This window comes from Dipodomys merriami, unplaced genomic scaffold (assembly GCF_024711535.1).
Source record: "Dipodomys merriami isolate MVZ:Mamm:240054 unplaced genomic scaffold, mDipMer1.0.p SCAF_2405, whole genome shotgun sequence".
Classification (NCBI taxonomy): Eukaryota; Metazoa; Chordata; class Mammalia; order Rodentia; family Heteromyidae; genus Dipodomys; species Dipodomys merriami.
The window spans coordinates 17,877-42,047 of record NW_027203833.1 but is presented as its reverse complement, the minus strand read 5'-3'; the positions used below and the strand labels follow the sequence as shown (position 1 = coordinate 42,047).

The window sequence follows — 24,171 nt, the reverse complement described above, 5'->3', positions numbered from 1 at the left end:
GACTCAAGTGGCACAGCACTAGTCCTGAGCAAAATTAGCTCAAAGACAGCACCCAAGCCCTCAGTTCTAACCCCAGGATCAGCATATACACAGAAAAAGTTTAGTATGACTTCTGAACGAGGTTTTGTACCATTTTTCCATGAGTTCATTTTCAGACAGCACTATGTCCTGTGGGAGGCTTATGTGTTCTGGCTTACATGGCATTTCTATTAGATGATATGTAATAGGCATCTACACAAAATTCCCTCACTCAAATTATATTCTTCAGTTAACAATCTATTATGGGAAAGAATTGAATTTCCCCATTTGTTTAAATACTCAATGAATTTAACAGTATAAATTTGTAGATTGCTATTTAAGTTATATTCCATTTCTATTAGTTTACTCTCTTAAAGTTCTTATTCTTAGTTTATGTAAGTATGTATGTATGTATGTATTTTGTTGGCCATGGGGTCTGAACAAAGGGCCTGGGAGCTGTCCCTCAGCTTTTCAGCTCAAGGCTAGTGCTCTACCACTTGAGCCACAGTACCACTTTCTGTTTTTCTGCTTATGTGGTTCTGAGGAATTGAACCCAGGGCCTCATGCATGTGAGGCAAGCACTCTACCATTCAGACACCTTCCCAGCCCCTCTTTGTTTAGTTTTAAAGTGCCTTTAATGACCTTTCTTATTATAAGATGATATAATTCTATAACTATATCTAGTTTTTTAATTGGTTGATGATTTCCCATAGATTCACAGCCATCAAAAGATACAAAGTATTTCCTTCACCCTTAAAAGAACAGCCAACTTCTGTTTCCTCAGAAGTTGCACAGAGGTTCTTCCTGCAGAGTATCCCATACTTATATCTAACACCATGTGACAGAACAGACAATAACAATGTCTTGTTATTCTGTTATCCTCAGAAAATAAAATGCTATTCAAAAAGACTTTGGACCTTTGTTTCCTCATGTTATTTATAATTTAAGGGAGCTCAATGCCAGACATTACTATTTTCTGTAGTTGTATGTTACAAGATCTACATTCATTCCCATGGAATGTTTTATTTTTGTTGGGTGTGGTGGTCCTTGTACTAGGGCTTCAACTCAGGACCTGGTAATGTCACTTCAGTTTTTTGCTCAAGGCTGGGACTCTTCCACTTGAGCTACCTCACTGCTTCTGGCTTTTTAGTGTTAACTGGAAATAAGACTGGGTAGGTGATGGAGGGGGTATGACTGTGATAAATTGTATCCATGTATGGGAACTTCACAACCTCCTTCTTGTACAACCAATACTTGCTAATAAAAAGAAAGATAATTAGAGGTCTAATTGTTCACAGTAAGTTTCTTGTAATTTCCCTTGTAATTTCCCTTCTTATGTCTTTCTCATTTTTTTCATGCTAGCATGTGCTCAGTGCTGACCCTTAGCTCTTTTTCTTATGGCTAGTACTTCAGCCACAGCTCTAGTTCCAGTTTTTGCTAGTTAATTGGAAGAAAGAAACTATCTGATATTTGTGCCTAGGTTGTCTCTGAACCTCAGTACTCAGATCACAGCATCCTGAGTAGCTAGGATTACAGGTGAGAGCTACTCAGATCCTTGTTGTCTCCTAAATTATCCCATGTCCATTTCACAATGGCAGTCCATTTCCATGGTTCCCAGCTTTGCAGCAAGAGCTTAATTATAATCCAACACCAAGTCTAACCTCACCACAGATGCTATGTTTTGTGTCATACTCTGACTATAGACACCCTTCTCCTGGCTGATGCATTGCAACAACCTAGATGGCTCTCATACTAGGCCACAAGGATAGGAAGCCAGGAAACACTAGCTTAGAAGCTGTTAAATCAGAGGAGCAAAAAGATATCGTAGTGCATTCTGCTGTGATCTTATTCTGATTTAAACAGCCTTGTCATCTATTACCAGGAGTAGCTTTGGCATCACATTCTGAGTAGTGACTGGGTGTAAGCTGGTGTGTCCGAGCTGACTATAGTATTGTCTTGAGCCTGTGCAGACTGAAGAGACAAGCCAGTGCCAGTAGCACACACATTGGAATAACAAAGCAACCTATAGTTAGGCATTGCCACTCTTTGTTCTAGAGTAATGAATGAATGACTCTCTAATTTCTTGACAAGAAATTCCTGCAGACCCATATGCAGCTGCCTCATCAGAGCAAGTAAAGAGGCTGGTGCTGCCTGGAGGAAACACTGTGAGAAGCTGCCAGAAAGCATCTGTTTACTGGACTCATGGGGCTCCTCTGTCCTCTAGAATTAATAACAAATGAGGAGCAAACACCTCCCCCTCTAGGCAGACATACACAGGAAGAGCATTGCCACAGCACAACAGGGGACTCCCACGACATACACTTGATCTGTGCTGTCAGAACTGAGAGTTTTATTTTGGGGGGGAGGGTCCGGTTGTCGGGCCTGAACTCTGGGCCTGTGCCCTGTCCCTCAGCTCTTCAGCTCAAGGCTAGTGCTCTACCACTTGAGCCACAGCGCCACTTCCGGCTTTCCATTTTGCTTATGTGGTGCTGAAGAATCGAACCCAGGGCCTCAGGCATGCAAGGCAAGCGCTCTACCACTGAGCCAACTTCCCAGCCCCAGAGCTGAGTTTTTAATGACACTTCATCCCACAGTGCTCCCTAAAACCTTCATCCCAACCCTGCTCCTTTCATGTCCCTGACAATGTTTATAGGCATCCCACATCCAGACTGAAGATGTTCCTTCATGTTTGGAGTAAGTCTGATCAGACTTTATATGGATCCACTGCTCAGTCAGGACTCTCGATCCCTCCCATCCCCATTTTGATACTGTGTGTCTCTTGACCTATTCCTGTCTTCTCTTTTCAAGATTCAGTCAGGGCCGGGTACAGGTGGCTCACACCTGTAATCCTAGCTACTTAGAAGTCTGAGATCTGAGGATCGTGGTTCAAAGCCAGCCCAGGGAGGAAAGTCCGTGAGATGCCTATCTCCTATAAACCACCAGAAAACCAGAAGTGGCTCTGTGGCTCAAGTCATAGAGTGCTAGCCTTGAGTTGAAAAGCTCAGGGACATCACCCAAGCCAAGCCCAGAGATCAAGGCCTATGACTCAAAAAATAAATAAATAAATAAAAGAAAGCAAAAACATACAAAGCTCAGAATGGCAAGCAGCTGAAAACAGGATGGAATAAACCAACATTATCTATGACAGTTTTCAGATTATGCAGAGAAATGCCTGCATTGTTGAAGCCCAAGCCCATCTGATAGCTGAGTTTTAGCTGGCTGGCATGCCCATGATGCCAGGTAATGATATTCACAAGTTTTGTGATATTATTCGATGACACAAATAGGCTTCAAGTTGGGAAGCTGAAAATTTTCTATTGATCTAGAAGGAGAAATATATCAGGACAAGAAATGGGATTAACACAATGCCAAAAGCAAAAGGCCATCCAATCCAAGGAAGACAGAATAACTCTGTCTCTGAAAAGATGATTCTCTCAAAGGAATCCTGAGCTGAGTATGGTGGTCTATGTTTGCAATCTCTGAATTTAGGAGGCTGAGTCAGAAGTTAGGTTGAGACTAGCCTAAGTTCCATGCCAAGAGAAGAACACAAAACCAAACCTCATCTTACAAAATAAAAGAAGGACTGGGAATGTGGCTTAGTAATAGAGTGCTGGCCTAGCACATACCTGAAGTCCTGGGTTTGGTTCCTCAGTACCACATAAAGAGAAAAGGCTGGAAGTGGTACTGAGGCTTGAGTGGCAGAGTGCTAGTCTTGAGCAAAAGAAACTCAAAATGCTTATGAATGTGTCATAAACAATCGCTTGAAAGCAAATAAAAAACTTTCGAATAAAAAAAAAGAAACTCAAAATGAATGGTGTTAGGAAAAATGTAAAATTAATGAAATAACATCTCTCTCCCTCCCCTATATCCCTTCCTGCTTTCCTCCCTCCCTCCTTTTCTCAGTACTAGGGTTTATACAAAGGATTTCATGCTTAGGCAGGTGTTTAACTCTTAATCCACACCACGGCCTTTTTGTACTTTAGTTTTTAAGTTAGGGCATCCTGTTTTCTTCCCATCCCAGGACCAGCCTCCCATCTAGCTGAGATTATTGGAATCAGCCCACCTTGATGATTGTGATCAGATCTCAATTTTTGCCTGGGTTGGTCTTGGATTGCAGTCCTCTCAATCTATGCCTCCCAAGTAGATGGTACTACAGGAGTGATCTATTATGCTTAGCCTTTAAAATGATCACTTAGAGCTGGGCACAAGTGGCTCCTGCCTGTAATCCTAGCCACTCAGGAACCTGAGATCTGAGGATCGAGATTCAAAGCCAACCAGTGCAGAAAAGACCATGAGACTCTTATCTCCAATAAACCACCAGAAAACCTAAGTGGTCCTGTGGCTCAAGTGGTAGAGTGCTAGCCTTTAGCTGAAGAGCTAAGGGACAGCAGTACCCAGGCCCAGAGTTCAAGTCCCAAGACAGACAAAAAAAAATCACTTAGGAAGATAAAAGAAAAACTCCTGAATTCTCACATTTATTTAAATAGCGGCTGCCAGTCATATTTTATAAAGCACTTATGGGGCCCATGAAGTCTTTTATTTTTAAAATACAATAAAATAGTACTAGAGCAGTTGGGATATTGTTCTGCCAGTAACACAACTATAAGAGCCTCGGAGGGAGCAAGCAAGCCAGCTACAGGCCAGCGCCGCCGCCGCTTCTTCTGAGCGGCAGTGAGAAGCAGCAAGCAGCCATGGCTGGGGCACAGGCTCCTCAGGCCAGACCCTGCAGACTGGGCAGCCCCTCCAAATCCCTCCAGCGGCTGACCTCAGGCCTCAAAGGCTCCAGCGCCGAGCTTCCTGGGCTCATCCCTAGGCTGGAGGTGCAGTGTGAAACAGCAAAGGAGCCAGCGAGACTCCTCCAGTGTCAGGGCAACCAGGCAGGAGTGGAGCCAAATGGCCAAACTTGCAGCAGCGACTGCAGCAGTTGTTGCTGCCTCGTGCAGCATGGGCCAGGGCTCCTGCAGCTGCTCAGGCACAGCCAGAGGCGGAGAAAAACTCCAGGACTGACACAGCCCCCTTCCACCCAATCTGCCTAAGATCTGGGAGTTGGAGTGGGAGCAGAAGGAGAGGGGTTCATATGGGTGTTGGAGGCATAGGCCTGCAAAACCCCATCTGAGCACCTTTGTGCCCTGAGGGTGCATACAGGCATGCATCCCTTCCTTCCAATTTATTTATTTGTGTTGGTTGTGGGGCTTGAACTCTGGGCCTGGACGCTGTCCCTCAGCTCTTCAGCTGAAAGCAAGTGCCCTACCACCTGAGCCACAGGACCACTTCCAATTCTTCTCAGGGAGGAAGGGACACCCTTTCCTCCATGCTGGGCAAAGGTTCTGCCCCGGTGCAAGACTCAGGTAATGGTTTGCTCAAAGTACCATTCCTGCTTCATCTACTTAACCACGTAGAACAATGCGTGGAGACCCCCCCCCATGTGTAATCACCTGTGCTTTACCTACTTTTACAACCTTGATTAGTGGAACTGCTCCACATTTGTTGACAAGGATTAGCTTTTTCTGTTTAAACTCTCATTGTCTGTGCTCCCATAAAACTGTTTAACTCTCTGCCCCTGACTGAAGATTTACTTCTCCTGCTTGTGTGCTGTATATAAGCATGTGATGTTCCAATAAATTTTGTCTATACCCACATGGTGTAGTCCCTTCTTGCCTATACCACACATCGTGTTCCCAGATCCCGCTGTGGAAACAGCAACAGATGGGGTTATGCCGGTTGATGCCTCTGACATCTCCCCCCTTTTTTGTTTGTTTAAGTACAACCGTAAGCAAGAGATCCTTTGCAGAAGGGATTTGCAGAAACTATTTTGGAATGTAGACAGCAATATCTTGACAAGACATAATGCAATCAATCCTGTAGAAACACTATGGGTAAAACTGTGCCACCAGGTATGAGGGTCCAATTGGTTTAGCACAGATGCAATTCCTCAGCCAGACCTTCATATCCCACCCCAGGGAGTTGTGCCAAGAAAGTCTCAATGACTTCCTGCTGTAACTAGTGGATGTCCCAAGTCAAATTTCCTTGCAAGACCGGCAGGTGGTAGTGAAGTCCCTGCCAAGTAATGTTAGAAGTGTTGAATCAAGTAGGAGTGATGCACAGTTTATTGAGCTCTAATCACACTTGAAGGTTAGCTGTTTCTGCAGATCAATTATCTGGTCTCCCATCCACTGCACCGTGTGTTGCAGGGTGTTCAGACGGGAATCAATGTCCTGTTTAATATTGTGCTGATGAGTCCATAGCTGGTGACAGTCCAGCCACTTCTCTACAAAGTCCTTGGTTTGGATGGAGGAATGCAGGGCCACTCCGGCAGTTGCAGCAGTCATGATGATAGCAGTCATTTCAAGGATCACAGCTACACTCAGACTCAGGAATCTCCTAGTTCTCTTCAGCAGTTGCTGGAAGACTCCTGTCAACAAACCAACAGTGGGGCTCTCCTGCCAAGGTCGGGTGAGGTTAACAGGCACCCAGACCCCTAAGCGAAATCTTAATATCAGGAGAGACTGAGAAGGCATATTAAAAGAAATAGTATGATTTAAGCATGTAAAGAGTCCAGGCTGCGTGGGTTCTCATTGATTGACACTGTCCCTGTGGGCTAGTACATAGGAAAGTTTAATACAACCCTGTACAGTAGAAGAATGGTTCCTGTAAAATGTATAATTTGCCTCATGGGCCCTAGTAAAGTGACCAATCCAATTCTGGGTTGTATAAAATTGGGTGGCAAGTTTTATAAATGCCACTGCTCAGGCCCTAAGTGTCCCCTGAAATTCATATGTGGCCTACGAGGCACAAGGCCTCCATCATGTCAGGTGAGCAAGCCAATGGGTTCTACATGATTTATAACTCCATTGTATAGACGTCACCATCAGAAGAATTATTAGTATACCAATCACCAACATGCTTTTCAGAATAATTGGCAATGAAACATCCATGAGGACCTCAATCTATAAATGAGATGTTATCATTATGCTGTATAATCTTTCCTCTAGGGTTTTGACACTGAGACCACTGAATAGAAACATAAACAAAATTCAATAATTAATGTCCTGGCATACTAGGTTAGGTGGTCGCCCAGTCTTATTTGTATAAGAATGATCCTTACCAATAAAATTTAAGGAAATTGTGCTGAATAGCCCCATATGATTGTTGATTTTATCATCAGGCAAGATGTATGCCCATACCTGTCTTCTGGTTGGTAAGCAAGGTGATGTCCCTAAACACAGTGGTAAAGACTCAAATCCTAAGGAAATAATATGAGGTATTCCTTCCTCACCTGGATGAGTAGGGTCTGCATGATCCCATGGTGGAGGAAAATACGTGCTGTCATTTGTATATACCACCGGACCTTGGTCTAGCTAATCCACTAATTTTAACAATGGTCGGTGAGGGACATAGGCCCAATATGCATGTTCACTACTCACTGCAGAAGTATTCACAAGCAGTGCAATCATGGCCAAAACAGATATTCAGGTATTCTAGGGGTTTTTGTACTGACCAGGGTGGCTTCGGTCTTGTGTCAACACTTATTCTGACCCCATGTTGGTGGGGTCAAGCTGGTTTTCTTAAGATAAGGATGATGGCTTCCTCGGGACTTCAAGCTTAGGTCTGCAAAGCTGCGTACTAGATCTTCCTCAGGATTGTGTTGTGTTGTTTTTGCTTCTCTGGAGGTCGAATGAGTCAAAAAGGGACCCAGATGTTGCCAGTGGATCCATCTGGAATGATAGAAACACTGTTTTCCCTTATGGGGCATTAGTCTTAGTCTTCATTGATTAAATTGTTTAAACCATATGGGAATAGATAGTGAGGTGGTGCTAGAGGGATAAAATGCTTTTCAGCTTTAGTGAAAGGATCACTTTGAGTGAAATTTTAAACATTTAGAGTAAATAAGGTTAAGGCAAAAGTTTCCCTTGGGGATTCCCCTTTTTTGTTTTTTTAATAATTGAAGCTTAAATGTTTTATGGGTGTGTAAACAGTTGGCATTAGTCTACACAGGTTGATTAAAGAAGTTTTACCTAGGGACTAACTTTAGTAAACTCCCCTAATATTTTTCTGATTGTACACTGGCTTTTAGAATATGGTGTGGGGTAGTTTGTCAAGGTGACAACTTTTTACTAATTACATTTTATTCCAAACTAGAGTTTAGGCATAATTTTTTAACTTTTCATAACTGTATGGACCCTTTTGGGGGGGGGCTTTAGCAGCATAGCCTGTTTAGTACTTTGGTTTGTAAAAGATTTAAATAGTCTAGGATGTTTAAAGGTAAGATCCATAAGAAGTTCCACTTGTAGGTGTTCAGTGGCAGTTTTGTAATTGACAAACAATTTATAAAAGCAGAACTAACAGTTAGTGATTACAAATTGCATCAAGGCAAATAGGGTGGTTGAGTCCACACAACTGCCTGTAGACATCCTGGTATCTAGGCTGGAGATGGGGGCATTGCACCCAGCTTCAAGGCCTGGAGGTGGGACAAGTCTTACCTTGAAATCCTAGGAAAACATTACCTCCCCAAATGGGCGAAAGCATTGTTTAGCTCCTCAAATAGCCTAGGTGGAACAGGCAGGCCATCCTTTGGAATACAGATGTTTAGTGTAGCTCCTGGTGCGTAACTCTCTACTTAAGCCCTTATCTTTGAAAATTTAACATTTGGTCTAAATCCTGATATAAATGATCTTTTTAGTAATTATCAGACCACAATTTTGTTTTATTTTGGTGTTTATACCAATGTTTCTCTGCTTACCTGGGACTTATTTGTCTCAGTTAAATTTGAATTTTCTCCTTCATTGTTCTAATTAATACCCTATCTGTTTACTTTTGATCTGGTCCTAACAATTTCATATTTTATTCTTAAACAAATTTATTTGGTTAGTGTCAGCCCAGAATTTTCTGCCAATTAGGGTTTTAAGCACATACAGAGCAGTTTGGATTTAAGCTATTCCCCACATTTCACAACCTCAGCCTTTTACAGCCAACTATTACAAATGGTTGACAAGTTCTTGCCCAGTTATGCATGCTTATAAAGTAGCTTGCCATGACCTCAAGCTCTGATCAATTTTAGAAGAGCCAAACATTATTGCCAAAGTCCCAGGAGTGCCTCTTTCTATGTTAGGGTAAACGCAACCTTGACATTTCCCTTGGTCACTGGACTTGAACTTAGTGCCTGAGTGCTGTTTTTCAGCTCTCCAGTGCAAGGATTGCACTTTGCCACTTCGGACTCCAAAGCAACTCTGCCCGCTTTTTTGGCACTCTGCTGGCTAGTTAGAGATGATAATCTTTCTCTGCCTGGACTGGCTTTGAACTGCAGTTTGTAGATCGCTCACCTTTGGTCCTCAGCTCCACCCTCATCTGGGCCCCCTCTCATTTCTGGAGTTCCCTCCATACAACTGGCCTCTCCCTCTCTCCACCCAGACCCACCTGAACTCCCATCTACCTCACTTCCTTTTCTCTCAGATACTTTTGCTACCAGGATGATGATGGAGGTCATGTGCTCCCTCTTGGGGGAAATATGGCTCCTCTAATAAACCTTGTAATAATCTTTCTCCTTTGCCTGCCTGCCTCTGCATGGTCCCATAGGATGGATGTGTCTGATCCTCTTTCACTGGTGGCTCCATACTGGGATAGGTTCCCCAGTGCATTTGCTCCCCCTGCACTTCAGAAGGGAGTTCAAACAGCTGCCCTGGGACCTATTCTGAGATCCTTCACTCCAGTCACCAGAGGACCATCAAGGTAACTTTCTCCTGACTGAGTGCTCTACCAGCCCATCCAGCCCCACTAATTAATTCCCACTCCAGGGTAAGTGACAAGTTTGTCCGAGGTCGGGGTTTCTGATTCCAATATCAGTGGTAAGGCCACCTGAGCCTTTCTGGGCTAACTGAGCCCCACCCTCACCATCTGACCAAAAACTTGGCCAAGTGCTGGAATTAGCCACTAGGGGCCTACCATGGCCCAAGGACCCACCTTGGACCAACATAAGGACAGTCTCCACTGGTGGGGCCACCACCTATTTAGGAGCCAACCTGCACTGCAGAGGACACTCTACTCTAGGCACATGGCTTCAGATCACTTACCATGGGAAGGACACTAAATTTCTTTACATTAAGGCCACCTGGACTTGGAGGGCTGTTGAGTCCCCATCAGTTAAATTTGGCCCCACATTTAAAACTCCACTTCTGAGAGTGCTTGAGCAAGTAGCTCTCTCTCTCTCTCTCCCCCTCCCCTTAAACTCTGCCTCTTGCCAAAATTACCTGCTTGTAACCTCTTTCACAAGTATTTCATATGCTAAACGCTTTGGTTAAGCCCTGGAAGAATGTAACCAGTAATTGCTTGTTTCTACTCATTAGATAGAAAATGGGTGAGTTTAAGTCTAAACTCCCCGAAATAAAGGCCAACAAGTTTGGATATTACCAAAAGTGTATTAATCTTCTCTCTAGCATTGAGCAAGTGGTGGATGTGCCAAATTGGCCTCTTGGTACTTCAGCTTGGTACTACCCTTTCCCCCTCCCCTGTCCTGTGGTGCCATTATGCTAGGCCAAGTGTATGTTCCTATTGCCTCCTGTTCACTAGGTTTCTTGTTGGCAAAGTTTTGTATTTTAAACTGACCACATGGTTCCATCATAATTAGAAAAGTAGTTCCACTAAAATTTCAAAACTTTAAAAGTCTATTTTAAAATCTAAGCACGCTCTATAATCTGTGCACAAACATGTCTGTCTGTGTCTTATTCGACTATATGTAAGTGATTATGGTTTCAAGGTTACTCTGCCTACTAAAAATCTTTGTCAATGGAAGCTGTGAATTAATCTAAATTGCTTTAAAACTTTGTGACCTGACTAAGCCAAAGAAAAAACAGGCAGTTTTAAAAGACCTTGGAAAAGGACTTAAAAAAGACAATGTCCTTTACAAAGTAAATGAAATTGGTAACTAAGTTGGCTGTGAATTATGTCATTCCTATGTCCATCTATGCTAAGAGTTAACTATTGTACACTGACCATGGCTAGTAAACTAAAGCTAAGGGTTTCATTCTCTGTTTTCTCCCCTGTGTGCTGATCAACTTCAATTAAGATCAAGGGACCAGAGTAACTATGCTCAGGCACAGCTGCCTAAACCAGTGGCACCAGCCTGCAAAAGCCAGTGTAAACCAGGTCTCTAACCAGTATATGTAGAAATATTGCAGGTTACCAACAGGAGGTGCAACAGTCTATACATGCTGGGAGATGCCACAGTCTCTCTCAGACTCTGGCCTTGCATCTCACATGACCAAAAGCCTGTTAATTAAGGGTAAAACACAAGCCACATTAGATATTTGGTTCTGTAAATGTTCATCACCAGAAGTTAGACCATACGGGGTGTATGAGCAAAGGATAGAAATTGATTTCTATACTATTTTACAATTGGAGGTAAATTCCTAAAGGTAACTCAGACTGCAGAAAAAAAAATGGCCACTCTTTCTATTCACTGCCCACAGGACAGCCTACAGGCAAAGAATATACAGCCCAGTGTTTCAATGATGCATTTAAATGCAAATTAAAATAACTTTACAAAATGGATTTAAAATGACATCCCCCTTGTAAAAATTTGAGAAGTTGTGGAGAGTGGCTGGCCTCCCAGACAAGTTTAAAAGATAAAATTTTCCTAAAGGTTTATTTCAAAGTAAAAAAAAAAAAAAATAGGATTATTCTAGTTTGCCCCTAAAATTTTTTGTAACAGTTGCCGGAAGGCCCACAGTAAAAGATAGGACAAGTTTGTCAAATGTAATTTAATAAGTAAAACCATGCTTATAAAACTACTTCCAATGACCATCTTTGTTGCTTTTAGTTGGAGTAAAAGTGACTGTAAAAAAAAAAAACAAAAAAACTCACTGATCTGCAGTTCGAAGCCAGTCCAGGCACAGGCAGACTAAAGTCCCTGTGAGATTGTCATCTCTAATCTGCCAACAGAGTGCTCAAAGCTGAGTTGTTTTGGAGTTTAAAGTGGCCAAGTGCTAGTCCTGAGCTGGAGAGCTGAGGGACAGCACTCAAACCCTGAGTTCAAGTCCAGCGACTGACCAAGGAAAATGCCAAAGATGTATTTATCCCAACATAAGAAAGGCACTCCAGGGACCCTGATATTGTTAAAATATCCAGAGGCAATTGCAAACAAATGTTTGGATGACAAAAGTGGTATCAGGTCCTGAGTTACTTGAGCTTGGTCCTCCAAAAAATTGATCAAGCCAGAAGGTCATGGAAAGATAAGTTTGTAAACATGCCTATCACCCATGTTGGTCTAACTGGGCAAAACTTTCCAGAGATCTGTGATAGTGGGTAGTAAAAGCTAAGATTGTAGAATGTAAATCTCCAAACCCCTGTATCTGCTCAAAGTCCTAATTGGCAGTAACTTTTGAGCTGGTTAAATTCATCTGTTGAAAAGCTTGTAGAGCTGAGATTATGTTCCTATTGAGATCTGTCTAAAGGCCTACATAGGTAGGCATTCCTCTGCCAGACAGAAAATGCTTTTATAAACCAGGGTGTTAAACAGGCTATGTTGCTGTAGCCCAAGAAAAGGCCTGTACATTTGTTATAGGTTAAATGTTGTCTATAAGCCACTTTAAACAGGCTACCCAGAGGCAGTGGGCCGTACTTAGAGTGCCAATCAGTCTCAGGTTAAAAGCATCTACTGGGCTTTCTTTTAAAAATCTCTGACAAGTAATTGTTAGTCAATTGTGAACAAGTTATAGGTAAGCTCCATCTCATTGATCTCCTTGTTGCTTTAACTGGAAATAAAAAGAGCTTTTGTAAGAAAGTTCAAAGCCATCCTGGGCACAAAAAAAAAAATCCTTCTAAAACTCCATCTCCCTACTAATCAGCACAGAACCAGGACTATCCAGCCAAAGGCTGAAAGTGGCATTGTGACTCTAAGTAGTAGAGCATTAGCCTGGAACAGAAGGACTCAGGGACAGTGCCCAGGCCTTGAGTCCAAACTGTAAATGCCAACCAGGACAAGCTATCCCAGCAATGGATGTTGAGACAATGGCCAGGACAAAGTCAGTCCTGACCATGGAAAACCATGGAAAAGAGTAAGAGATGATACCCTAAATGGAGTCACTTTATGCTTTATGCATTGTTTCTGGCAAAACTGGAGCTTCAGCTTCCACCCCCACTACAAAGGCAGAGGAGGGGTCCCGCAGAGCAGTGAGGACCTCACAGATGAAGTCCTTCAGGGGAGGGGGCCTCACAGAAAAGGCTGCAAAAAGGGGTGTACCTCACTGGGAGGCCGCAGAAGTGAGGGTGCCTTGTGGGGGAGGCCACAAAAGAGGGGAGCGCCTCACAGGGGAGACTGCAGGGGAGGGGAAACTGCAAAGGCAGAACACAGAGGAGGAGTTTAAACTTAAACTCATCCATACTTTTACCTTCAGTTACAAGGGAGAGGGAAAGAGGGAGAGGGAAAGAGGAAGAGGGAGAGGGAGAGAGGAAGAGAGGGAGAGAGGGAGAGAGAGAGAGCCAGAGCTATCTGCCCAAGCACTCACAGAAGTGGAGTTTTAAATTTGGGGCAAAATTTGATTGCAGGGGCTCAGCAGCCCTCCAAGGCCCAGGTGGCCTTAATGTAAAGAAATTTAGTGTCCTTCCCATGGTAAGGGACCTGATGCCATGGGCCTATATTAGAGTGTTCTCCACAGTACAGGTTGGCTCCTAAAGGGGGTGGTGGCCCTGCCAGTGGAGAATGTCTTCATGTTTGTCCATTTGTATTCCTTGGGCCATGGAGGATGGGTCATTGGGCCAAGGTAGGCCCCTGGCACTTGGCCAAGGTTTGGCTCTGATGAGGGGAAGGGGGGCTCAGTAAGTCACAGAGGCCCAGGTGGCCTTACACTGAGATATCAGAATCAGAAACCCAGACCTCAGATAAACTGGTCACTTAGCCTGGAGTGGGACTTAATTAGCAGTGTTGGATGGGCTGGTAGAGCGCTCAGTCAGGAGAAAGTTACCTTGGTGGTCCTCTGGTGACTGGCGTATAGGATCTCAGGAAAGGTCCCAGGGAAGCTGGTTGAACCTCCTTCCGAAGTGGAGGGAGGATCAAACCCACTGGGGAGCCTATACCCACAGGGGTGACCAATGTAAGAGGATTAGACAAAAATCCATGCAAGGGGACCATGCAGAAGCAGGAAGGCAAAGGAGAAAGATTATTACAAGGTTTATTAGAGAAGCCATATTTCCCCCAAGAGGGAGCACATGACCTCCATCACTATCCTGGTAGCAGGAGGATCTGAGGGAAAAGGAAGTGAGGTAGATGGGAGTCCAGGTGGGTCTGGGCAGAGAGAGGGAGGGGCCAGTTGTATGGAGGGAACTCCAGAAATGGGAGGGGACCCGGTGTAGGTGCTCATACTTCGAGCTCAGGACTCTACCTGATTCTGGGGCCTGGATGAGTTGCCTTGATCTCTTCTAAGTCATTTACCACATGAGGCTTTTCTGAACTCATACATCACTGCAAATTGCTAACATTCCTCCCTAGCACATCACTCAATATATTTTTTCCATCATATATTTAAACATATTTATGTGTATACATTCCCTACCCTCCCCCAACCCCACACACAAAGGCATAGACCTTCAAAACAAAGCTTTTCTTTTTTTCCTTGCTACAGTGTCTAGAACCTAATAAACTCAATAGATACAAAAGAGTGAGCTGGGTACTAGTGTCACACCTGTAATGCTAGCTATTCAGGAAACTGAGATCTAGAATCACTTTTTCCATTTAGTTCCCATTTTGATTAAAATTTAAGCGTTAAAGGAACTTTTAAAGAGAATCAAGACTTCCTTTTTTCTGGAGGTTTCCTTCACTCCCTTTCACCTAGTCCAGCTCAACCTATGTCCCCCTGGGAGCTTTGGCATCCCAGAAAATCCACAGTCCCCCAGACCCCAGTTAAATTAGACAGAATCCAGCATTGCCTTTAGTCATGTGGTGGGCAGAGCAGAAAGCATCCACCACGTGTGCTACCCAACACCTCTAATCCACACCAGTGCCACTTCCATACTCCTAGCCACATGAGCAGCATTGTGTCACCGTCGCTTGCACTGGCATAGGCTTCCGTGGTCATCAGGACAGATGTCCTGAGAGTTATTTCATCTGCATAAGGTGACATTTCCTGGGTCCAGGTATATTGCTGATCTGGGAAATCACTGGCATTGGAGCAAGCCAGGGCTGCTGCAACCGCACTGTAGGATGCATCTCTCTGCAGCAAAACCTGAGGCCCTTCCTTCCTAGACACAATGGAGATCCTAGAAAATTCCCTGCTTGTCCCTAGATAAGTCCATGAATATATCTACAGCCCTCATCTGTCAGAAATGAACAAAGAGTACAGAATTGTTCAAGTCATTTTCCTTCTTCACAGAAGGGTGCACTATCATCCTGGCCCCCCAGAGCGAGACAGCACACCAAATGGGGGGATCCACTTGGTTTTCATCCCAACCTAGGAATGATATTGTCCCTTCTCATGTTGCTAAGGTGTCAGGATCACATCTTTGTAAACAATCGGTTACCAGGGTAATAGGGTCATAGAAGGAAGACAAGTCATTCTAACCATCAGTGGACCATCCCTAGTCAGGAGGCAGTGTACTTTGGGAGGCTATTGCTCCAAAACAAACATCCTTTTTACCTGTTAATGAAACTGCAACTCCACTGCACCTCACCTTTGTCATTACAACAACAACAACAAAAAGAAAAAGAAAAGGGTGTTTTGGATTTTCTTGTCAGGACTGGCTTGAAACCACAATCCTCAGATTTCAACCTCCTGAGTAGTGCCAAGGTTTTTTATGAGACAATTCTCTCAAATTAACCACCAAGAAAGAAGCAAAAAGGAATAAAGTCCAGGACTTGAGCTGAGGCTCAACTGGAAGATCATGGACAGCACCCATGCCCTGATTTCAAACCTATGACCAGCACATCATCATCATCATCATCATCATCATCATCATCATCATGTGAATAAAAAGACTGTAAGAGCCTATTAAGAATATTAAAATTGAGGGCTGGGATGGTGGCTCAGTGGTAGAGCTCTTGCCTTGCATGCATGAGGCCCTGGGTTTGATTCCTCAGCACCATATAGCAAAAAAGAAAAAAGCCGGAAGTGGCGCTGTGGCTCAAGTGGTACAGCACTAGCCTTGAGCTGAAGAGCTGAGGGATAGCGCCCAGGCCCAGAGTTCAAGCCCCATGACCAACCAAAAAAAAAATATTAAAATTGAGTGAGCCAGGCACTTTTTGGTGGCTGACATGTAATGCCAGTTAGGAGCATGAAATCTCAGGATGGTGGTTAAAAGCCCACCTGGGCAGGAAATTCCATGAGGCTCTGATCTCCAACTAACCAGCAAAAATGCCAGAAGTAGAGCTGTGGATCAAGTGGTAAAGCAACAGCCTTGAATGAAAAAGCAAAATAACAGTGACCAGGCCCAGGTAGGACTACTACTAATTAATCAATTAAATACAAATACACAAATAAAAATCAGAGTGGAAGATGAGCACAAAAGCCAAGAGAATTGCTGGTTTATACCTGGAGCTCAAGCTACACAAAAGACAGAACTTGAAGATCTGGGTTCCAAGGCAACCCAGGCAGAAAAGTCCCTTAGGAATTTGTGAGTATGTATCAGGTGTGGGTGTTGAACCCAGGGGTTGAAATAGAATTTTTTTTTCTTAAAGGTAGCATTCTGCCACTTCCTTTCTTTGGGGGATGAAATGGAGATAAGTTTTATGGACTTACCTGCCTGGGCTTTCAACCCCAATCCTCAGATTTCAGGTGCTGATACAGTACTCTTATCTTCTATGAGATTTTTATCTTCCATGAACTGCCAAAAAAGTAAAAGAAGCCAGAAGTTGATCTGTGTGGCTCAAGCCACAGAGACTGCTTGCTTTGAGGGAAAATGAACAACAAAATCCCTCATACACAGTGGCCCTGCCCTGGTTTCAAACCCAGGAAGTGACCAGGCCCTATGTTCAAGCCCTAGGACCACCACCACCAGCAACAAAAGAATGACTCAGGGACAAGGACTAGGCCCTGAATACAAAGCCTAGAAACAGCATTAAAAATAAAAGAAAAACAAATTCAGAGACTGTGGCTAGGCTCCAGAGTTCAAGGGTCTAGAACCAGCACCAGGACGGACACACACACACACACACACACACACACACACACACACACACACACATACACACACACACACACACACAAAGAAGAAGAAGAAGAGAGAAGTCAATGAAATATTTTTAAGTAGTGGCTCATGCCTATAATCCTAGCTACTGTGGAAGCTGAAATTTTAGGATTGTGGTTCATAGTCAACATGGGCAGGAAGCTCCATGACACTTGGTTTTATGTGTGCTAGTCCTGGGGCCTGAACTTGTGCTGTTTTGCACAAGACTAGAACTATTCTACTTCCAAGCTCTTGGTGATTAATTGGAGATGAGAGTCTCAACAACTTTCCTGCCCTGGCTGGCTTTGAACCACCATCCTCTGATTTTAGAGCCTGGCTAATGTCCCTGTCTTCCCATGAGAATCTTTCTTTTTTTGGGGTTGGTCATGGGGCTTGAACTCGGCCTGCACACTGTCCCTAAGCTCTTCAGCTCAAGGCTAGTGCTCTACCACTTGAGCCACAGGGCCACTTCTGGTTTTCTGGTGATTTAGTGGAGATAATTGTCTCATGGACTTTCCTTCCCAGTCTGGCTTTGAACTGCAATCCTCAGATCTCACCCTCCTGAGTAGCTAGGATTACAGGCGTAAGCCACTGGCACTCAGCTTTTTTTTTCTTTTCTTTTTTCTGTTTTATGGGTTGTGGGGCCTGAACTCCAGCTCTGGATGGTGTCCCTTAGCTCTTCAGCTCAAGGCAAGCACTTTACCACTGAGCCATTTCCCAGCTCCTCCATAAGAAACTTATCCCTTATGAATCACCAAATTTGTTTTACAAAGCCAGATGTTAAAATGTGGCTTAAGTTTTAGAGCCTGCCAGCCTTGCTCAGGACATGGGAGAGACTCCAGCACAGTGACCTTGCCCTGATTTCAGGTTTAGGAACAGTCACCACTTCCTGTGTTCCAGCCCTAGGACCAGAACCAAATAAATAAATAACTCCCCCATTTTCACTGTATTTGATGTTGGCGTAATTTGTGAAGGTGAAGGGAAAAAACAAATTGTTTAAATAGGGATACAGCTAGACCTATTGCAACAATGAGATGTACAAGAAATTATTTCAAAAAATGAACTTTACAACTTTTGCCTGGTGGGGGTGGTAGAGAACATTATATAAACAAAGCCATTCATGCAGCTGTTGCTCAAGCTGTTAAAGTATGCTAGCCTTGAGAACAAACAATACAAAAAATGCTTCATTCACAGTGGCCCTGCCCTGACTTCAAGCCTCAGAAGAGTGGCCATGTCATGAGTTGAAGCCCTAGCAACAAAAATGAAAATAAATAAATAAATAAAGCCAGAACTTTATCTGTGGCTCAAGCCATAGAGACTGCTAGTCTTGAGAAAGAAAAGGGAAAAACCTCAGACACAGTGGCTCTGCCCTGATTTTATGACTAGCAAAAGTTCAGGCCCTATGTTCAAGCCCTTGGACCAGCAATGAAGAAAAAAAAATACAGCAACAACAAAAACTCGGCAAAAATGCCCAAGTCCTGAGTACAAGCCATAAGAGCATCACCTAAAATAAATAGAAAGAAAGAAAAATACATAAAGAGCCACAATTTGAACTGTCTTGAGGTGGGAAGCCTACTAGTCTTGAGAAAAAATTAGGAATAATGACCAGGCCTGGAGTTCAAGTACTATAAAAAGCTCAAAAAAAAAGAATCTGTTGGGAGCCAAAAGGAGTCTCTCAACATGAAGATAGGCTTGACTATCTCACTGGAACATCTTGTGGCTGAGTTTACAGAACCACTCTCAGAAATCCGACCCTTTCATCCTGCCTTATGCAAATATCCTGCAGCTGCTAATGACCACCCTTTCACCCTGCCCTACGCAAACATCCTGCAGCTGCTATGGCCAATGAAAAAGCTTCCTTAATGGCCAATTTAAAAGCTTCCTTATTCCAAGCATATAAATACCCCTGTGTGAAAAATAAAAATTTGCAGCTTGATCAGAATCCCTGTCTTGCTGTCATTCTTCATGTCTCTTGTCCCTTCATTCCTTCTCGTTTAGGTTCATCGCCCTCGTTGACATCCTGCAGGTTGGGACAAAAATCCACAAAAAAACTTCAAAACAAAAACCCAGAAAGAGTGGCCAGCCCTAATAATAAGCTGGATGACCCAAACTTGTGAAAAAGAGAAAAAGAATAATAAATTAAGTGAAAAGAAGGACAAAAATATTAGAGCCAATTCAAGATTTTAAAAATATGGTTCACACCTATAATCCTACCTCCTCAAATAGCTGAAATCTGAGCATTTGTGGTTTGAATCCAGCCTGGGCAGGAAAGTAAATGAGAATTCTTTTCATTTATGCTGCTCCTGGGCTAAAACTTGAGTTTTACTCAAGGGTAGAGCTCTACTGCTTCCTACCTGTTGCTGGTTAATTGGTGAAAAACGTCTCATTGATTTTCATGCCTAGGATGGCTTTGAACCTTGGCTCTCAACTTTCTTTTTTTTTTCTTTCTTTTTTTCTTTTATTTTATTTTTATTTTTTGTGAGCACACTGTACAGAGGGGTTACAATTACATGGGCAGGTTAATGCGTACATTTCTTATCAAGCATTGCAGCCTCCTCTTTGTTTACATTACACATCCCTTCCCAGCCTCCCCCCGCAACCGCCCACCCAATCCTCCCGGCTTGCCCCCCCACCAACATTGTAAAGCTCATTTTCCACATGACAACTTGTACTTCTCATTGTTGCAACAGGTCTACCTGTATCCTTAAACGACTTGTTTTTTCCCATCTCCTACACAAGTTATACTGACATCAAATATAGTGAAAGCAGGGTTATACTGTGGGGGAGGGACATACAAAGCTACAAAGAGATAATCTTATAAATGCGTTAGAAACAAATGCATGAAAGGAAAAAAACATTAAAATACATATCTAAGGATTCATTTTCATAACATCACATTATCTGACCTATTCCGCTTGACTCATATATATATACTAGATATTGCAAATAAGGGAAACCATGGGACCTATGTTTCTTTGGGCCTGGCTTACTTCACTTAATATAATGTTTTCCACGTTTTTCCATTTCCTAACAAATGGGGCAATGTCATCTTTCTGATGGAGGCATAGAATTCCATTGTGTATATATACCACATTTTCTTGATCCATTCATCTACTGAGGGGCATCTGGGTTGGTTCCATATCTTAGCTATGGTAAATAATGCTGCAATAAACATAGTTGTGCTGGTAGCTTTAGTGTGGTCTTGTTTGTAAACATTTGGGTAAATGCCCAAAAATGGGATTGCTGGGTCATAGGGGAGTTCTATCTGAAGTCTTTTGAGGAACCTCCATACTGCTTTCCAAAGTGGTTGAACAAGTTTACATTCCCACCAACAATGAAGTAAGGTTCCTTTCTGTCCACATCCCCTCCAGCATCTGTTGTTGTTAGAGTTCTTGATTTTTGCCATTCTAACTGGAGTGAGGTGGTATCTCAATGTTGTTTTGGTTTGCAATTCTTTTATGGCTAGGGAGGCTGAGCATTTCTTCATGTGTCTGTTGGCCATCCTTCTTTCTTCTTCAGAGAAGTTTCTCTTTAAGTCTTTAGCCCACTTGTTTATTGGGCAGTTTTTTCTTTGCAGATTTGTTGTTGGGGGATTTAATTTTTTGAGTTCCAAGTATATTTTAGATATGAGACCCTTGTCTGTTCAATGGCTAGTGAAGATCTTCTCCCAATCCGTGGGCTTTCTATTGATCTTGCTAGCTATGTCCTTTGCCATGCAGAAGCTCTGCAATTTCATGCAATCCCATTTGTCCCACCTTTCTTTGATTTGTTGTGTTTCCGGGTCTCTATTCAGAAAATTTCGGCCTGAGCCAAGGAGACCTAGGGTTTCTCCTATTCCATCCTGTAATGTTTTCAAAGTGTCTGCTTTGACTTCGAGGTCTTTGACCCATTTGGAGTTGATTCTGGTGCAAGGTGATATATAAGGATCTAGCTTTAGTTTTCTACAAGTAGTTAACCAATTTTACCAGCACCATTTACTGAAGAGGCTGTCGTTCTTCCATTCTATTGTTTTAGCTTCCTTATCGAAGATTAGATGGCTATAGGTCTGTAGGTTCATTTCTGGGATTTCAATTCTATTCCATTGGTCCTGATGTCTGTTCTTATGCCAATACCAAGCTGTCTGGATAGTCATCTTGGCTTCCGGTAGTACTTTTTTCCTTTCTGTATTTTTTGACAGTTGTGGGGCTTGAACTCAGGACTTGTGTGCTGTCCCTGGGCCTCTTGTACTCAAGCCTTGTGCTCTACCATTTGTGCCATAGCACCACTTCTGGGTTTTGAGTGGTTAATTGGACATAAGAGTCTCACAAGGACTTTTCTGTCTGGGCTGGCTTCCAACTGAGGTCCTCAGATCTCAGCCTCCTGAGTAGTTACAGCCATAGGACACTTATCTCACTTGTTAGGTTTTAAAAAAAGAGATAGCCTAGTAAGAACAGCACCATGCACGTGCTATTCAGGTAAGGGATAGTAGACCTGCTGGGACCAGGCAAGGTTGGAACTCCACATGGCTGGGAAAGGCCTTGGAATGAGAGAGAGCTGGGAAAGAGAGGAAAGAGAGAGGAAAGAGCTAGAAAAGAGCAGAGAGAGCAGAGAGAGAGCAGAGAGAGAGTGTCTGGGCCTGGGCTAGGCCTTATCTAGGGTACGGGCAGAGAAAGGTGTGGCCACATCAAATTCAGATATGACCTCAGTGGATGCAAATGTGACTTCTTCCAGGTGTTCCAGTTGCCTAGGTAATGCAGTTACTGGGTGGAGACTTTGCTGTGAGGAGGGTGGAGTCTGCTCGCCATCCAGGAGCAGACCTTACAATATTAACCAACAACAACAACAAAAAAAAAATCAAATGAGGTTTAGAGATATCAGTGGCAAGCACACTGACAGTTCAAAGAAGTAAACAGAGAGCCATCTTTAAAAGCACTAATATTTGGAAAATTTTCATCTGGCAGCTCTCAAACATGCTAGTCTCAGGACCTCTTAATACTCTTAAATTTTGAGAGCTCCCAAAGAGCTAATTAAAAAGGTAAGGTGGCTCAGTGGTAGAGTGCTTGCCTTGCATACATGAGGTCCTGGGTTCGATTCCTCGGCACCACATAAGTAGAAAAAGCCAGAGGTGGCACTGTGGCTCAAGTGATAGAGCGCTAGCCTTGAGCTGAAGAGCTGAGGGACAGTGCCCAGACCCAGAGTTTAGGCCCCACAACCGACAAAAAAAAATGTTAGTAGAGCCAGGAACTGGTGGCTGTCACCAGTAATCCTAGCTACACACTCAGGAGACTGAGATCTATAGATTGCTATTAAAAGCTAGCTGGAGCAGGAAAGTCAATGAGATTCTTATCTCCAATAAACTACTTAGAAAACAAAACAAAACAAAACAAAAAAAACCCAGAAGTAAAACTATAACTCAAGTGGTAGACTACAGCTCAGGATCAATGCCTAAGTGCTGAATTCAAGCCCCAGGACTGGCACAAAAATAAATAAATTAAATAAAAAATAGGGGATACACATGCATTTGCATGTGCACGCACACACACACACGAGAGAAACAGACAGATATGTTAAAAAGTAGAACTCAGCTAATGAGCAAAGCATCAGGTATTGAGTCCTAGTTTCACAACCCAAACAAAAGAAAATTTAGAACTCAAGTGCTTATGGTAGTTTTGTAAACTTAAGAACAAAAACACTGGGGATGGGAAGGTGGCTTAGTGGTAGAGTGTCTTGTATGCATGAGGCCTTGAGTTCAATTACTGAGCACCACATAAGCAGAAAAAGTTGTAAGTGGTGCTGTGGCTCAAGTGGTAGGATACTAGCACTGAGCTAAAGAGCTGAGGGTCAGCACCCAAGCCCAAAGTTTACTCCATACAACTCACCAAAAAGAAAAAAAAAGAAAGAAAAGAAACACTACTTATTAATATACACTTATTGAAAAAAAACTGTATTTTCCAAAAAAGGTAAAATTTCAGCAGAATAGTCCCATTGTTTTACATCTTTAATAAATCTCTTCATCCTTTAGCCTAATGAAAGACACCTGTATTCTCTCATCTGCTTTTATACTGTCTGTTGGGTTATGTTGTTTCAAGTATATGCAGAAAATCTACCTTACAAAGTCACTTAGTTAGAAAAGGAAGAAGTATTTTAGTTGCCTTCTCAGATTATCAATAAAGCTAATGCTGGCATACTCCTTAATATTACACTAAAACTCAACTAGTGGTCATCTCTTAAAATTTAGTTGTAATGAGATACATAGCAATGAGCCTGAAGCTATAGCATAAGATTTTCTGCTTGGATGTATTAAATTAAAATCAGTTAGTCTTTTCTTTTCTTTTGCCTGTACATGATTTGCTAACATCACACATTAAATAATGGGAAAATACTCACACTGAGTCACACAAATCTTCCAAATGCTGACCAACTGTCCTGAAATCAATGAATATAGCTGTTATTATCAACACAGATTTCATCAGCATAGTCTGTAAACAGCACTGGGAAGCTACAAAGCTCAACAGAGCAATAAATACATTCTACAAAATTGAAACTTAGTTTCAATGTGTATCATGACTCATACATCGTTGCTTTTCTCGTGGTAAAGGCTCATTTCATTCACTTTTAAGAAATGTTCACCAAATAAAATTCTAGTCTCTATGACCACTTGTATACTTCAGAGTGAAAATGTCATTCCATGGCAAAGTAAATAGTTCATTTAAACACTACAAATGGGCTAGGCACTGGTGGCTCATGCTTGTAATCCTAGCTACTCAGGAAATTAAGATCTAAGGATCATGGTTCAAAGCCAGCCCAGGCAGAAAAGTCTGTGAGATTCTTATCTCCAATGAACTATTCAGAAGAAGCCAGAAGTGGTGCAGTGGTTCAAGTGGTAGAGCACTACCCATGAGCAAAAAAGCTTAGGGCAACATCCAAGCCCTGAGTTCAAGTCCTAGGACCAGCTTAAAAAAATAAGACAAAACTGAATTCATTGGATTCCACTTTCTTAAAATAGCCAATTAGCAGATAATATGT

The 24,171-nt window shown here is 42.8% G+C and overlaps 1 long non-coding RNA gene across 4 annotated transcripts in view; it reads right to left on the bottom strand.

The window, feature by feature from the left end:
• The window catches only part of LOC138835916 (uncharacterized), a 33,466-nt gene that overhangs the window by 4,706 nt on the left and 4,589 nt on the right, over positions 1-24,171 (bottom strand). For 2 of the 4 annotated variants that reach the window (XR_011374796.1, XR_011374797.1), the window contains 4 exons: positions 23,533-23,571; positions 16,740-16,824; positions 7,517-7,733; positions 4,466-6,430 (listed from right to left, as the gene is read on the bottom strand). This is a non-coding gene — a long non-coding RNA (uncharacterized lncRNA). Of the gene's footprint in view, positions 1-4,465; positions 6,431-7,516; positions 7,734-16,739; positions 16,825-19,070; positions 19,187-23,532; positions 23,572-24,171 lie in introns of those variants that run through there. The other 2 variants (XR_011374798.1, XR_011374799.1) reach the window with 2 other exon arrangements.